The 14,529-nt window shown below is 39.6% G+C and overlaps 1 protein-coding gene and 1 long non-coding RNA gene across 2 annotated transcripts in view; both read left to right on the forward strand.

The window, feature by feature from the left end:
• Positions 1-14,529, forward strand: part of EXOSC9 (exosome component 9) — a 260,026-nt gene that overhangs the window by 144,933 nt on the left and 100,564 nt on the right. The gene's annotated exons all lie outside the window — the stretch shown is intronic.
• LOC142601647 (uncharacterized) overlaps positions 1-14,529 on the forward strand; it is a 195,592-nt gene that overhangs the window by 19,219 nt on the left and 161,844 nt on the right. The window contains exon 2 of the long non-coding RNA XR_012835181.1: positions 8,370-8,632. This is a non-coding gene — a long non-coding RNA (uncharacterized LOC142601647). The remainder of the gene's footprint in view (positions 1-8,369; positions 8,633-14,529) is intronic.

Here is a 14,529-nt window from a genome sequence, read left to right on the forward strand (position 1 = left end):
ATGTACAGTTTCTGTATTAAAAAAATTAAATTAAAAAAACCCCAACAAACAGTTAAAATTATCAACTAAATACCTAATATTAGTTACTGCCTTACTTAGGTCACTTGGATATTTACAACTTTAAAAATACAGTAATTGGATCAGCACATAGATTCCACTTACACAGGTATGACACCTTCACTTCATTCAGGGTGATTAGCAGGGAACCTGCAGCTTCCAGATAAATCCCCAACATACTGACAGCATGTATGCAGCCTTTCAGATCCAGAAAATGTGCCTGAATTACTAAAAACAATTGAGAGACTAAATACAACAGCAGTTTACATTGCCAGAGATGCTCCTCAGAAATGGGTCACCTTGAACACATCTTGCCAGAATTGGCTGATATCTGTCCAAGACCAATGGCCAAAGCAGCCAGAGTTGTGCCAATTTACACAAGCTGAAATTTGGCTTTTCCTGTGACCGGATCCCTTCCCAGCTTCCTGAGCAGCTGGGGGGGGGGGGGGGCACATGTTCTTCACCACACTAGCCACCAGCTTGCAAGTCTCATGGGGATATCAGTGCTAAGCCTACTGTTGTATGTTGTAGGATTTATATGCTAATTTATCTGAAATGTTGCTCATGACACTTTGGCACAGAGGGAGTACTTGAGCCTGCTCAGGGTTTTGCAGCAGAAAAGATACAAGAGAAAATGTCCACGTTTAAATCATTAACCTCACAGCCCAGCAAGGTGCAGCCCCTGCTTTTGGGCTGCTTAATAACTCTGCTGCATTCACCTCTGAGAACAGCATCCTCCTGTACTGGAACCCGAGTGTAGCAAACCTCTGATGCAAAAGTCCACATATGTGACATTTGGCAAGTTGTGTATCGAATTGGCTCTACCTGCTCCACTGCTGTTTCCTACAGAGGCAATATAAAAACTGTCTACAGCTACACAAACACCTGATACACAATTCTCAAAGGAAACACATAGCAGTGACCCATTTCATTTGCATACTGGCTACTGGCTTCAGCTTCCAAGGACATCACAAGCAGCATAAAAGTTCATATAAATTTCAGTCATGAGCATTATTTAATGCTATGAGTTCAATATAATGCCTAGTTTTGCTCATTTGTTTTTTTCTAGAGAAGTAAAAAAAAAAAGTATGTTAGCACAGTAGGCCCCTTTGGATCTCAGCCTACTTTATTTATATGCATGTTAAGAAATACTTCGTAAATTTTTGTTGTCTCGGGATAACAGGAATGAAAAAAAAGTCACATAAATCTGAACATTTCTAAAACATGCGAAAATCCTGAGATTCATCCCTTCCCTACTAATCACTTCAGTCCTCTGCTTGTATTTCTTCTTTCCACTTTTGTCCATCTTGTCTAATTAGTAAAGCAGGGATTCACCCATACTCTTACTTCCAACTACAAGTTTCCAAAAAACACAGTTGACACTGCTTCCACACATGCCACAGGTTATGAAAACATCCCTTGACAGCAGTCATGAAAAAAAAAAAAAAATTCTGCCAAAAGTCCAAGATTCCCTCAACGGCAGGTTCCTATCTGGTCAGATATTGCTCTGCAATTAGTTTCAAGGTCTTGAATGATATTCTAGGTTTGAATGACATTTTCACACTCAGAATTTCCGGGAACTTTTAACAGCTCTGAAGATGCCACAGCGACAGCAATGCTGCATTACTTTTAGCCTCTGAAAGAGGATAGTTGCTTTGAGCTTTCCAGAGCGTGCCCAGTAGGTGAAAGCAATATAAATTTGAAATAGACATAAAACTTCCAACCTCATTAAGTAGGATGGGAGCTTAATAAAGCTTTTAAACACATGTGAAGTTTAATTATTGACATAGTTGTAGGAATGCCACAGCTGTCCAGTCCTATTTCACCCTGCAGAGCACCACATTGCCCAAGCCTATTAAACCACTGATCATGTACCTGCATTGGTATCAACACCATTAATGGCTTCTTCCCACCCCGAATCCCCTCCTCCCAGTCTCTCTGGCGTCTTGCAGATCTCTTCTGGGTTTATAGTATAGATTCTTCTGAGTCTTTTTTGTTAACATTACTGTAAGCATCCCAAGACACATTTAAAAGGCCTTAATCCAACGCAGACCTAATGATAATGAATGTTTTTCCACCATTATAATAAGTCAAATGCATTTGTATTTTTCCAGCTACCTTTTCAATGCCTAAAAGTTTTCAGGAAAAAAAAGAGATAGTAGCTAGAATAGGAAACCACTATGGAGACCAAGAAAGGAAAGTGAGAAAAAGAGTAAAGCAAGATGAAAGGGTTAACAGCATCAAAGAAAAGGAAATCATAAAATCATGGAATCATTTTGCTTGGAAAGACCTTTAAGATCATCGAGTCCAACCATTAACCTCTGCCAAGTCCACCACTAAACCATGTCCGTGAGCACCACATCTATACGTCTTTTAAATCCCTCCAGGGATGGTGACTCCACCACTTCCCTGGGCAGCCTGTTCCAGTGCTTGACAACCCTTTTGGTGAAGAAATTTTTCCTAATATCCAACCTAAACCTCCCCTGGTGCAACTTGAGGCCATTTCCTGTCATCCTATCACTTGTTATTTGGGAAAAGAGACCAACACCCACCTGGCTACAAACCTCCTTTCAGGTAGTTGCAGAGAGCGATAAGGTCTCCCCTCAGCCTCCTGTTCTCCAGACTAAACCAGTCCAGTTCCCTCAGCTACTCCTCATCAGACTTGTGCTTTAGACCCTTCACCAGCTTTGTAGGTCTTTGGATGTGGAGAAAAGGACCAAAAAAAATAAGGAAATGGGAAAAAATAGTTACTCTTAGTCATTCATCTCTGTTGTGCAAAAATTTAAAAAAGTTTCCACCAGATTAAAAAATAGAGAGGGAAAAAAAATCACTTGTTCCTTAAATTAGAAGATTAATTAAGAATTTAATTTCATTAAAAAGTTTTTAAGAGGGAATGGTTGCTCTACTCTTGGAGACCATTATTCTTAAAGCTTAGAATTACATCTTATTTATGGTGTTCAATACAGGCCTCATGCTATTTCAAGCTCTTAGTTCTTTTAAAAATTCAACTAAAGTTATTCATCATACCATAAAGGAGATGTACAGAATTATCAAGGTATGGAAAAGAATTAATGGCTGCTAAAAATAATTAGATTCAACATCAAATGCAACTTCAGAAAAACTCATGGGAACATTCATTTCTAATTGCTTTCCTCTGCTAATCACCACCTGCATTGTACAACTTGCACTTAGTAATAAGTGGCATTTCTATGACATCAGAGGGTGCCATTGTATGAACAAGATGACGCCGACTCCCAAAAAGTTGTCAGCAGGTCTAGATGAGGTGTGGACAGCTCCTTTCATGGGAATTATCAAAATCAATTGGCTTATACTGCTTAGCCACCACACCAGGGTGGGGGATGGCTCCCACCCAGCATGGCACTACCACCCCCCTCCACAGAGATCAGAGGGGGTTGGAGTCTGTGGGAAAATTGTCCCCGGGGAAAGAGGAGTGTTCAGCAAAAGTGCACTGGCAGCCTTTGGAAAAACAGGTTTTTTTCATCTTTTCTGCTCCATTTTTCTATTGTAGTCATATCCTCTCACAAAGTCAAAGGGGGAAAAAAAAACAACTCCCTTTTAGTTTCCCTCTGACTCCCCTTTACAAAGCCCAGAGAATTTAGTCACTCTAACATACTGCAATTATCAGGAGGCATCTTTTTCACAGACAGAGAACAAGACAATTACTCCTGAGATGGAGGTAGCAGCAGGGAAGTGAGTGACATAAGCCCTGACAGCCCCAGCAGGAGAGCCACTCCCCAGGCTTCTGAGAAAGGTGGAAACCTGTGAGACCCATGAGGAGCAAATTAATTTCCGTCTCCAACTCGAAGATGCTCAAATGTCAGGCAAAGACCAGAAAAAGGATCCTTTGTGCTGCCTCGTGCCCGGCTTCCAGCTAAGATCACCCCCAATTTGCCAGAGTAAAACGGATCTTGTACCACTCACGGCCAAGGAAGGAAGCGTTCCTAGCCACAACAGGAGAGTCATCACAGTAATTTGTCTTAATACAGAACCACAATGACCAAAGTGAAGAGCAGGCAGACAGTGAAAGCAACTCCAATTACCAGATGTAATCATAATTTTAAATCGCTGAACATAAAAACTTGATTCAAATCATGAATTCCAGTCTTAGTTTGCACCTGTGCTTTTAGCAATTTTCTATTTCCAATTTTCTTGGAAATTGTTGGGATTTCCAAGTAAAACACAAGCATTGGAACCAGTGCTACTTTTCCCCGAAACAAGAGGGCAGCTTTAAATATATGCACATTAAAATAGCAGTCATGAAACTCGATAGTTATTTACTGCATGATCAGGTGATATTTTGTTTGTTTTAACAAGTGTAGGTTATGCACCAATTCAAACTGAAATCATACTAACAGAGGGTTTAATATTTATAAATTTAGCCAGCACTGCTTTATGACTGTCCAGCAGATAGTTTCTCATAGGCATCACAAGCATGCACTAGTCCCTCAATGTATTGTCTTCTATTTTCCCAAACTAGGCTGGAAACCCGCTGTTAATGGCCTTAACCCAGCATAAAGCACGATTTGTCTCGTGCACTGACTGATCCATAGCACAATGTACAAATGTGGTTGTGAACGTTTGCTCTCGGCAAACCACAGTTTCCTGGTTTAAGAAACGGTTACTCTGCACACCAGTTTACAAATTTTCCCCCCTTGTCACACTCAGAGCTACTACTCTTTCCCGTGCCAGCATGCCTGATACAGGACATTGATTATATTATTCCCTAGCAACCTGCTCTTTAAATTTCCTTCCTTGCTATTGTTTCTAAATAAGCACAAGTGTCATGAATACTCACTCCCAGCCTTCAGCAGCTACAAGGTCATATAGATTATCTTCATTTCCTTTACTGAGGGCTGCAGTAATTCAGTTACCTCATATTTGCCTTCAGCGATGAGCACATGCAGTTACCACATACCCTCTGCTCCCTCATTTACTTCCAGACCACAAGATCTTTACTATCTTTTTAAGCTTTCCATACTTTAAAACAATCCACCCATCCATAGTCCAGTTTATGTAAACAATCCATGTATAACTTATATAGCCTGCTTGCATATAAACCAGGGATTCCATTGACTTCTCAGGGAATCTAACAGAAAAATAACTGTTCAAATTTACTTTAACTTGAAAGTACTTATTTCTCCTTTTGTTAGAATGAATTTCCTCATATCTTTATTTTTAAGAATGCCAATCATGTTTTTTTCCTGCTGATAATCTTTATTTTTCTTTATAGCAAGAACATTTAAAATATTCACCCTTCTATGATTTCAGAAACTTCTCTGTCTTTGGAGTCTATGTAAAGAAACTCATCCCCCACTCTTTTTAAAAGAACATGCTGTTTGTAAAATACAATTAGTTCACAGGCCTAGAAAGCAGTATCCCTTTCATATATTGATAGATGGTGACCATAAGAACATGTGATGCCGATTAGTCGCTTGGCTTCTACAAAGATGACAACTATATAGATCACAAAGCAGGGAAACTCACCAGGAGCACACAGCGCAGGTCAAAATACAAGACCATTTTTTGCCTCTGTGTGGCACTCGGAGTGCTTTGAGGGGATATAATATAGCTCACCAGGCCATTTCTCTCCCAATTACCTACAGCCTCAGCTGAAATGGTGCTCAGTAGAGATCCTGAGAGTGAGAAGACTCTCAAGAGCTCATCTACAGAATGGTCTCCTGGAGATCCCCAGAAATATGGGGCACACTCCCCTCACCTGAAATAATCCAGTGCAGGTTCTTTTCCAGAAACAACACCGGCCTCTGGCCAGGGCTCTTGGCAAAGATCAAAAGCCTGAACCTGGGCAGCTTTGGAAATTAAAAGCTTCGCGGGAATTCTTCTATTTTCATCTGCTGGGCTAAATCAGTGTTTTCACTGGCGCTGGCTGGCAGAATTTATTTATTGGTACATTTGTCTTTGCACTGCTGGGCAGCAATTGCAAATCTAATTACTGCCAAAGGGGCTCTCGGGGCTTGTGCACAGGTGTTTTGCTTAATATTAAATCTAAATAAAAAACACACTGGCAGGGACCAGTTAATAACAATTTGTGACACGAATGCTCTCAAGGAGAAAAGCCACAGCTTTCCACCACCTCTCCCCCCAACCCCTTGCTATTTAATTCTTCAGGCAGTACCACTGTGCAAATCAGCAATTATCATCACACCATTTATAGGTAACAGTGTTCATAGTTGCCAACCAAGTGTACTCAAGTGGGGCTTCCCCTCTCTGTCACTGCTGGCAACAAAGACCTAGTTGATTTGTGAAGCTTTATCTCAACAGGACAGCTTTGCTTATTTTCTTCAACTCGTGTGCTCAGTGACACCTATATAGTCCCACAGTAGCAACTGTCAGAGATTCATAAATAATTCCATTGAAAAAGTGAAGAAATTGAAAGTAAGCCAAAATTCTTCAAGAAGCAATTTAAAATGTATTTGCTACTCTACAAGGCACACTTTTTTGTAAATACACAAAGGTACACATTGACTGAGAAGTTGCCCTTTTAAGCATATTGTAGTGTTTCACACTAACACCATCAACATAAAGGCCTTATAGTCTTCAAACAAAGCCATGTTTTTCATAGAGGTTGACTCCAAAATTGTGGAGAGCACAGCTGTGACCAATACAAAAATTTGTATTGTAGAAGATCTTGACACTCCCTGTTCTTCATTCCTTCTATTTCAGGAAACAGCTCTTTAATCTTGCCTTTAAATAAAACCAAACTTGAACAATAATTACCAAAGATGGCAATTTCATTTTTAAACCAGTGAACGGGCAAGGTAGTGATATACTTCAGCCTGAATACAAATTTATTATTGAGAAAAGAAGGTGTCTATTCCTTCTTTCAGAGAATAAGCTTCTCCTGAAATAAGTACCAAACCAAATCCTTTAGATATTTTTGTCCTAGAACAATATTGAAGACCTACAGTCAGGGAAGGGGGGAAAAAACCCCAAGATCACTTTAACCATATCATGACTGACTTGTAACTCCCAATACCCTCAGAAGCTAAAAAAAAAAAAAAAAAAAAAAGAGATTAATTTTAAAAAGAGAAAAATAGGGAAACAAGATACTGAGAATATCCTCTATAAATACCACTAGTGCTTAAGCAGTCTTTTTTTTTTTTTTTTTAGGGATAGGCTACGGTTCATTTAGTTGCTTCATTTTTTTAATTAAATCAACAAAACAATGAGTAAGGAATGAGAGTACAGATTAGAATAGCAATTATAACAGTAAGCATGTCTTCCACAACTATAAAAGCTATAGCAATGCTTTATTTTAGCTGTTGCTGATTAATTATCAAATGCAATTAGTGATTTACTACATTTATCGTAATTCTTTCAGTGGTGTCAGTCACATTTGTATTGTTATTGCATCATAGGTATTTGTATTTCATTACTGTGGCTAGAAAAATATTTGTGGGTTAAAACTATAGTGCTACTAGAGAGAAAACTGTGTTTCAGCATAGAAAGGCATCTTACTAATAATACTTTCTTCCTCAGAGTGGAGGACAATGTGACTTTTCCAAACTAGTCTTTCACCATCATAGGTTAACCTGATGCTTTGCTGTTATCTAGCCAAAAAGGAGAGCTTAGGTATCTGCACTGGGGTGTGCAGAGCTTGCACCTGATAAGAAGATATGAAGGACTAGGGACTCAAAGAAAAGGCATTTCACTGTTAGCAGAAAGGAGAGACTGTCCATCATCAGCTTCTGCACAGCAGTGTGTGGGAAGCCTGACCCTGTCCGAATGGCCACAGCTACCAGAAGCTTTCAGTGGGATCAGTCCCAGGAACGTGCATCCATTTGTTTCTCTTTGAAACATCTACAGCCAAATCAGGATTGCCAACAATTCAGTGCCATATGCAGGAGCTGTCTTGGGAGATACCACATCAGACCTGAGGAAGCACAAGGACGATGAGGCCTTGGCAGTATTCTTTCCATAAGAGGAGATGTGTCCTGCACATAGCAGTTAACTTTCCCCACCTAATCAGGTGGTCCTGGGTATAGCCAAGGCAGGCAACAAAGGGAGAAAGGTGTGGGGGACTTGGGAAAATATGACTCACGGGGATGGAAGTGAGGTGCTTCTCAGAGAAAGGCAACAGGAGATCTCCTCTTCTTCTACTAGCTTCACTCTACTGAAGGTAGTGACTTGCAGCAGCAGCAGAGAATAATCAGGTCCAAGACTCAAAAATTATAAATAGTAATGATGACGCTCAGCCTGTCAGTGAGAAAAATGTGGACTTTTCAGCATGTTTATGTCTGAAGGACTATAATTTCTTCTTTCATCTGTTTCAGACCTTCCCATCTGAATGAGAAGTTGGAATGCTATATGGTATTTGAAGTCAAGAAGAAATGTTCTGAAGTGAGAAAATGAAAACTGCACCACTGGCAATGAGATTTGTTTGCATAATAATTAGTTCCAATATCAAATGGAAAATATTTGAAGACAATACAGTTGTCAGCCTGAGAACCGGCAATACAAACCCATTGAGAAGATCAAGATGTGTTCCAGGAAAACAGGAAAAGCCAACAGATTTCTAATTCCAACTGGCCAGGAGGTAATGCTTATTCAGGTTTTTTTTAAATGTTTAAAATCCCCATTTTTAAAAGATTATAATCAAACTTTTTCCAAATCCTCTTCTAAAGGAAATTAGAAACCAGCTGAGTGTCCCATTTAAAAAAAAAGTATCCAGAAGAATGAATGCTGACAAGCATAGGTGCTTATTTGAAATTTCTCAATTGCCTGGGTTTGTCATATTTGACTAAAAGCTTCTTGACAGCTTCACATTCATGATTTCAGGCTTTCACTTCTGATCTAAGAGCATCTTGAAAAACAGTCTTTCATGATACAACACTACAACTTCTTTGTTCATCATTGATAATGACAGAAGATTTGTAGACAGAGAAGGCAATTTTCTGCACATTTTAGAACTTCAGAAGAAGTTTCAATTAAATTTGATTCTAAAAATGAGTCAAAATTAAAGTTGTGGCTGGAGTGAGAGACTCATGTTTAAGTCAGCGAGCTTGGTTCTCAGCTGAGTCTGAAACCATTTCCTTTGTGAAAGTGTCACCTTTTATGAAGAAACGGATTTTAAATGAGATTCTATGAGTACAAAAAAAGGGAATGTTAGTCATTCTCTGTGAGGAATCATGAAAGAAAACCTAAAGTCATTCTACAGAGCACTGGGGGAAAAGGAAGCTCAAGACTTCTGAAGTCCTATGTACTGCTTAGAGTGATGGAATTACCAGAAAAAGAATGAGTGAATTTTATGCAAGTCTAATGAAACAGGACTAGACAGGGTAACTCAAAAGCATGACGATGGAGACAGAAGGTGTCCTTATGTGTAGAGGTTCAGCTCACCTTCTGACACTTACTTTCATCAGGTGTTTAAAGATGAAGGTTTTACTTTAGAGCAATTGTGGCTTGTTTTGGTGAGTCAAAAACTTGTAGCAATTTTACCATTGACTTGCAGAAGAAAACCAAAGTGAACCCTTTCATCTTCAGCTTATTCCTATCCCTGGGTAGTTGACCTCCTCACCTACTCCAAGCCACTTGTTTTTAACTTTCTTTTCAACCTTCACAGTAGAATAGAAGGCTCTGAAAACGATTGCCTTCCTTTCCTTTTTGTGTTTAGAGAACTCCTGGTCCAAACAAATTTAGGATCAAGAAACAGGTTAATTTGATACAACCTACTTCACACTAGTAATTACAGAACTACTCCCTACCTGATTTCCTTATCTTTGAAGAAGTCATGGCTAAATGAGCAGATGCTTGTCAGAAATGTTTATTTGCAAAGAAGGCATTTTCATACATGAGGCAAACTGGTTTGAGATTCAACATGCTTTGAGATAATCGGGTTTGGTTCCTGCCATTTCTTCCCTCCAAGCCTTGGCTTTATTTATCTCAATTCTGCATTTCTCAAACAAACAGGGATGGATGCTTTTCAGTTCACTCCTTGTTTCCCTCAACCCAGTGGAATCCAATTCAGAAACAAACTTCCACACATGATCTTTCACCTTCCAGGCCACAATTTAGAAGGTTTGGGCCAACTTTGGAGTGAAAAGGCAGCTTGGATTTCACACATCCCTCCCAGTGAGCTATGAAACCCATATTGTTATGTTTCTGTTTTTAAAATCCTCTTTCTTTGTACTTTCGTGAATTTACTAGGAAATTTACTATGAGAGATACTGTGTCGTCTTTATGACATAACCAAATACATCAAAATAGTGAAATGTTAACAACTCATTCAAGTATTTCAGTCAATAGCTTGTCCAACAATTATTTTTATGCATTTTGTAGCCATTCACCTATTTCATAATAGATTTTAAATGTAGAATCTGACTGAGAGTTCTTACAGAGACCTTCAGGAGATCAGAGTCTTCACTGAAAAATGAGAAATACTGTTCAGCTTATATAAAAAGGTAACAAAAGAAAATCTCTAGTACCAAAAGACTGAAGAACTAAACAATTTATCCATTAAATGGAAAGCACAGCCCAACAGATTTGTTTATTCCAGCAAATATTCATGCTGAATTCATCTTACTGCCAGAAAGTACCTTTTCAAAAGGTACTCACCTAATAAAACAGTAAATCCAGCTTACCTAATAGGTAGGTAGGTATAGAGGAAACAACCAGCATTTTTTGAAAGGTATAAAAATTCAAAAAAAGCAGTAGCCGTTACACTTGATTTAAGGACGCTTCAGATTTTGGGGAGCATACAGCCTTCACTCCTGCAGCAGACTTGCAAGCACGCACCAGCACAGAGCAGGCAGAACACAAACTCCACCACACTCTGTTTAGTTTTTTACTTCCCAAATAAGCAGCTCAGAAATTTGTTTTTTAATTTTGTTTTATTTTATGAGATGAATGAGAAAAGACATTTGAGACGCATGGTTACTGACATCACAAACAATTAAGTAATCCTGGATTCTTCATTTGTAAGTAGATAGAACTGCCAAATGCAAGGAGGTGGAGAAAATAGCAGATTTGGGGGAGGGGACCAAGGATGTGTATACATGACTCCAGAAAGATTGTTCTATGGCAAGAGATCATAAATTCTGCCACCTACACAGCATCATCCAGCCTCTTTGTTCTCCTCTTCACCACTCTGTCTGGTCAACATGTTATATAAGAAATTCTGTTGATCAAAACAAATCACTAAGCAGCTATGGGGAAACACAGCTTATGTTCAACAACTACTTGCTTTCCTCTGCCTCTGCTGTAAATTTCTCTTAAACACCGTTGATTTTATTCTCCCCAATGATGTAATCTGGAATGGAAAGGCACAGGCTATCAGTTATGCTGTTGCCTAATACACATTACAGTTGCACAGGCAGTAAGAAAAATTACCAGACCACAGGGCCAAATGGTGAGCCTGGAAAGGATTACTTTTCTGTGCCTTGTGGCAAGACCAGCTGTACATATGTTATTCTTGACATGTATTTCTGCAGTCTGTTCTTAAAGACTTCGGAGTCTGGCAGAGGTTTCAGTCTTTCCAATCTATGCTAGCATTTCAGTATCCTTACCTTTGAAAAGTCCTAGTGAGCACCTCTGAATGTTCTTTGCTTCAGCTTAAGCCTGTTCATTCTTGCTTTACCAACAGCAGTCAGGCAGAACAAGCTGTTCCCTTCCACCCTGCAACAGCCTGTAAATACGTGCAAAGAATGGATCCTCTCAATCCTCTCTTTTTCTAAAGAACATCAATTTACTTCATCTTTCCTCACAGGTTGTGTTTCCACACTACCAACAACTCTCTTTTCCTCTCTACGCAGCCTTCAATTGGTACACTTTCTTGGATTTTGGCACCCAAGTGCTTTAGGATTTGGTACCTGATACTCTAGAAGCCTTAATAATGCAGAACTCATTTGTCTCCCTCCCAGGCTATAGATCTCATTTACATCCACCAACAGGATTTTTCTTTTTACAGTCTTCCCCTGAAACTATCATCGTTTTCTGTACAAATGCTACGCAGCCATCTCTTCCCCATGCCATCCTTATTCCTAAGCACAGCACTTTACGTTTGTACCTGTTCATGAATTTTTATTCTTTTCAGACTACACCTCCAGTTTGTCAAGATCATTTCAAATCCTGAGCTTTTTTTCTCCTGCATATTTGTGGCACCCTCTCTACTTCATGTCCTCTGAGCATTTGAAAAGGCCATTCTCAGTTCTTTGTCCAAGTTATTAACAAAAACATTGAGTAGTTTTCATCCCTGTCCTGTCCCCATCTATGCCATGTCCTTTTAGACAGAAACAGGAACAGCTGCCTGCAGACTTCCAGGAGAAGTTGCCAGGGTGTTATACCTATGCATAAGCAAAAGACAACCGAATATTGACAACTATCATCGTGTATCATATTTTATTCCCAGAAAAATGAGACATTTCTGATACCAAGGAACATACGCATTGAAATCCACCCTCCTATGCATAATCGGATTGGGAATTCAGAATTTAAGTTTTTAAGGCTTTTGTCTCTACATTATTACTCAGCAGCAGTGAGATTTTAGCTCCTCCAGAACTAAACCAACATTGCATTATGAGCATTTCTCTCTCTAATGTTTTATCATTTCAGCTTTTATGCTTATTCTTTCTTATTCAATTTACTGAAAGGCTGCCTTATTGTATAACTCCCTACCTTGAAAAACACTTCAGTGGTACAATGCAATTATAGTAATTGTTGAAAGATAAACATACATTTATTTTGAGACACTAGCTTCTCACCAACAATGAAGCCCATTGTTTAAGAAAAACATGTCCTGAAGATGCCTCTCATCTCAGAGAAACCTGACTTTTTATTTCATCTGACAGCAGTTTGTCAAGAATCTTTATATTCATCTAAACCTCTCTCAACTTATGTCACAGATGTTCAGAAATTGGAAATAGCAGTGACAAAACAGAGAAAGCTATGGCTCCCAAAGTGGTTTTTAGGTTGTAGCTAACTCATACAATCTTTCTGGACATAGCCAGAAACAGACCCAAGCATGGCCCAGAAGGATGTAAGCACTTGCAGTACTCCAAGAGACTAGGTTGTACTAAGCCTTGGGAATCCTGCAAAATAAATGAAAGATTAGTGGGCTTCTCTCAGCAGCTTGAGACAGAAGAGATCATTTCCAGGGGGTTACAGCCTGGCTGCTCTCCTGGCAGTGGCTGACACAGCTGTGTGCCAGTCCCACACCACCTGGGAAGTCCACTCATAAAAGGTGAGGTCTCAGAGCACCACTTTGAATATTTTAAGGCATTTATATCACCAAGGTAATGGTAAAAGACCTTCACAAAATTCAGAATTGGGTCAAATACATCCAAGTTTTATCTATCACCCCTCTGCTGCTGAGGTGAGGAGCAGCAGATGTCTAACAGAAGTCTAACCATTTGGCAACACTGGCCAGCAGTGGACAGGCAACACAAGTATCCCATCTGACTGGGAGCAAGAGGTCTGTAACAGACAGATCAACCAATCAGACTGAAACTCGTTGCCAGCACTTTGTGGTTAAATGGGGAATCATAAATCAGGCCAACGAGCTGCTGCTGGAGAGACACCCCAGGCAGTCCTATGGCCAAGTGAAATACAGGCCCAGCCGCAGGGTGTGCAAGATGGAAGCCAACTCTATGAGCTTCTCAGGAGGAAAACCAAAGCAAGACTGTATGGTAATGCTAGTTCATTGGTGGGGAGCAGTGGAAAATTGCAGGGGGGGGGAATCAGCATTAAGGTTTCTATCACAGATGCCAAACATGTACCATAGCAATCTAGAAGTTTAGAGAGAAAAAACATCTGAAAGCAAAGTAGCAAAGCTCCAGTCTCACTGCAAGATGTCTGAGAAACTATGAAGCTCAGATAAAGGTGAATCAGATTTAGTCTTAAATCAGTTAGACGCTCTGAGAACTGTACCCTAGTGCAGGCTATATGCTGTATTAAACAAAGCTCTCAACTCACTCCATCAAAGCAATCCTTGCAAAGGTTAAAAAAAAGGGCTGTTACCTAATAACTAGTTTTGTAATAGTCAAGATACAAAAATTAACTTAATATTAAACCTAGTATCTTTTTTTTTTTCCTCCAAGGGGAGGGATATGGTCGTTGAAAGTAAAATATAAGATAGACAGATGTATATATATGGAGACTTTGGAAAAAAAAAATTGGAGGTTGGAGGCCTGTTATCTCCATAGGTCCCAAGACCCACTGAGAAACTTGCAGAGTAGTGTAGTGCCAGCCATGCAAGACACAAGGACAAATGCCCCTAAAAGTGCCCAGAACAGCTGGAGGAAGTGACTGTGAAGCACATATACTTGGGCTGACCAGGGCATAGAGTAATCAGCAAGGAGTCTACATGAATGTAAAAATTTGTATACTCAGAAAAAGTCAGTAACGATGAGGGGAAGGAATTAAAACCTCCAGCTGACTGCATACTGGTTTGCTTGCTTCCTTTTCTTTCATCAGCTGCAATGACTAACAACTTCTTCA

The sequence above is a fragment of the Balearica regulorum genome, chromosome 4, assembly GCF_011004875.1.
Source record: "Balearica regulorum gibbericeps isolate bBalReg1 chromosome 4, bBalReg1.pri, whole genome shotgun sequence".
NCBI classification, from domain to species: domain Eukaryota; kingdom Metazoa; phylum Chordata; class Aves; order Gruiformes; family Gruidae; genus Balearica; species Balearica regulorum.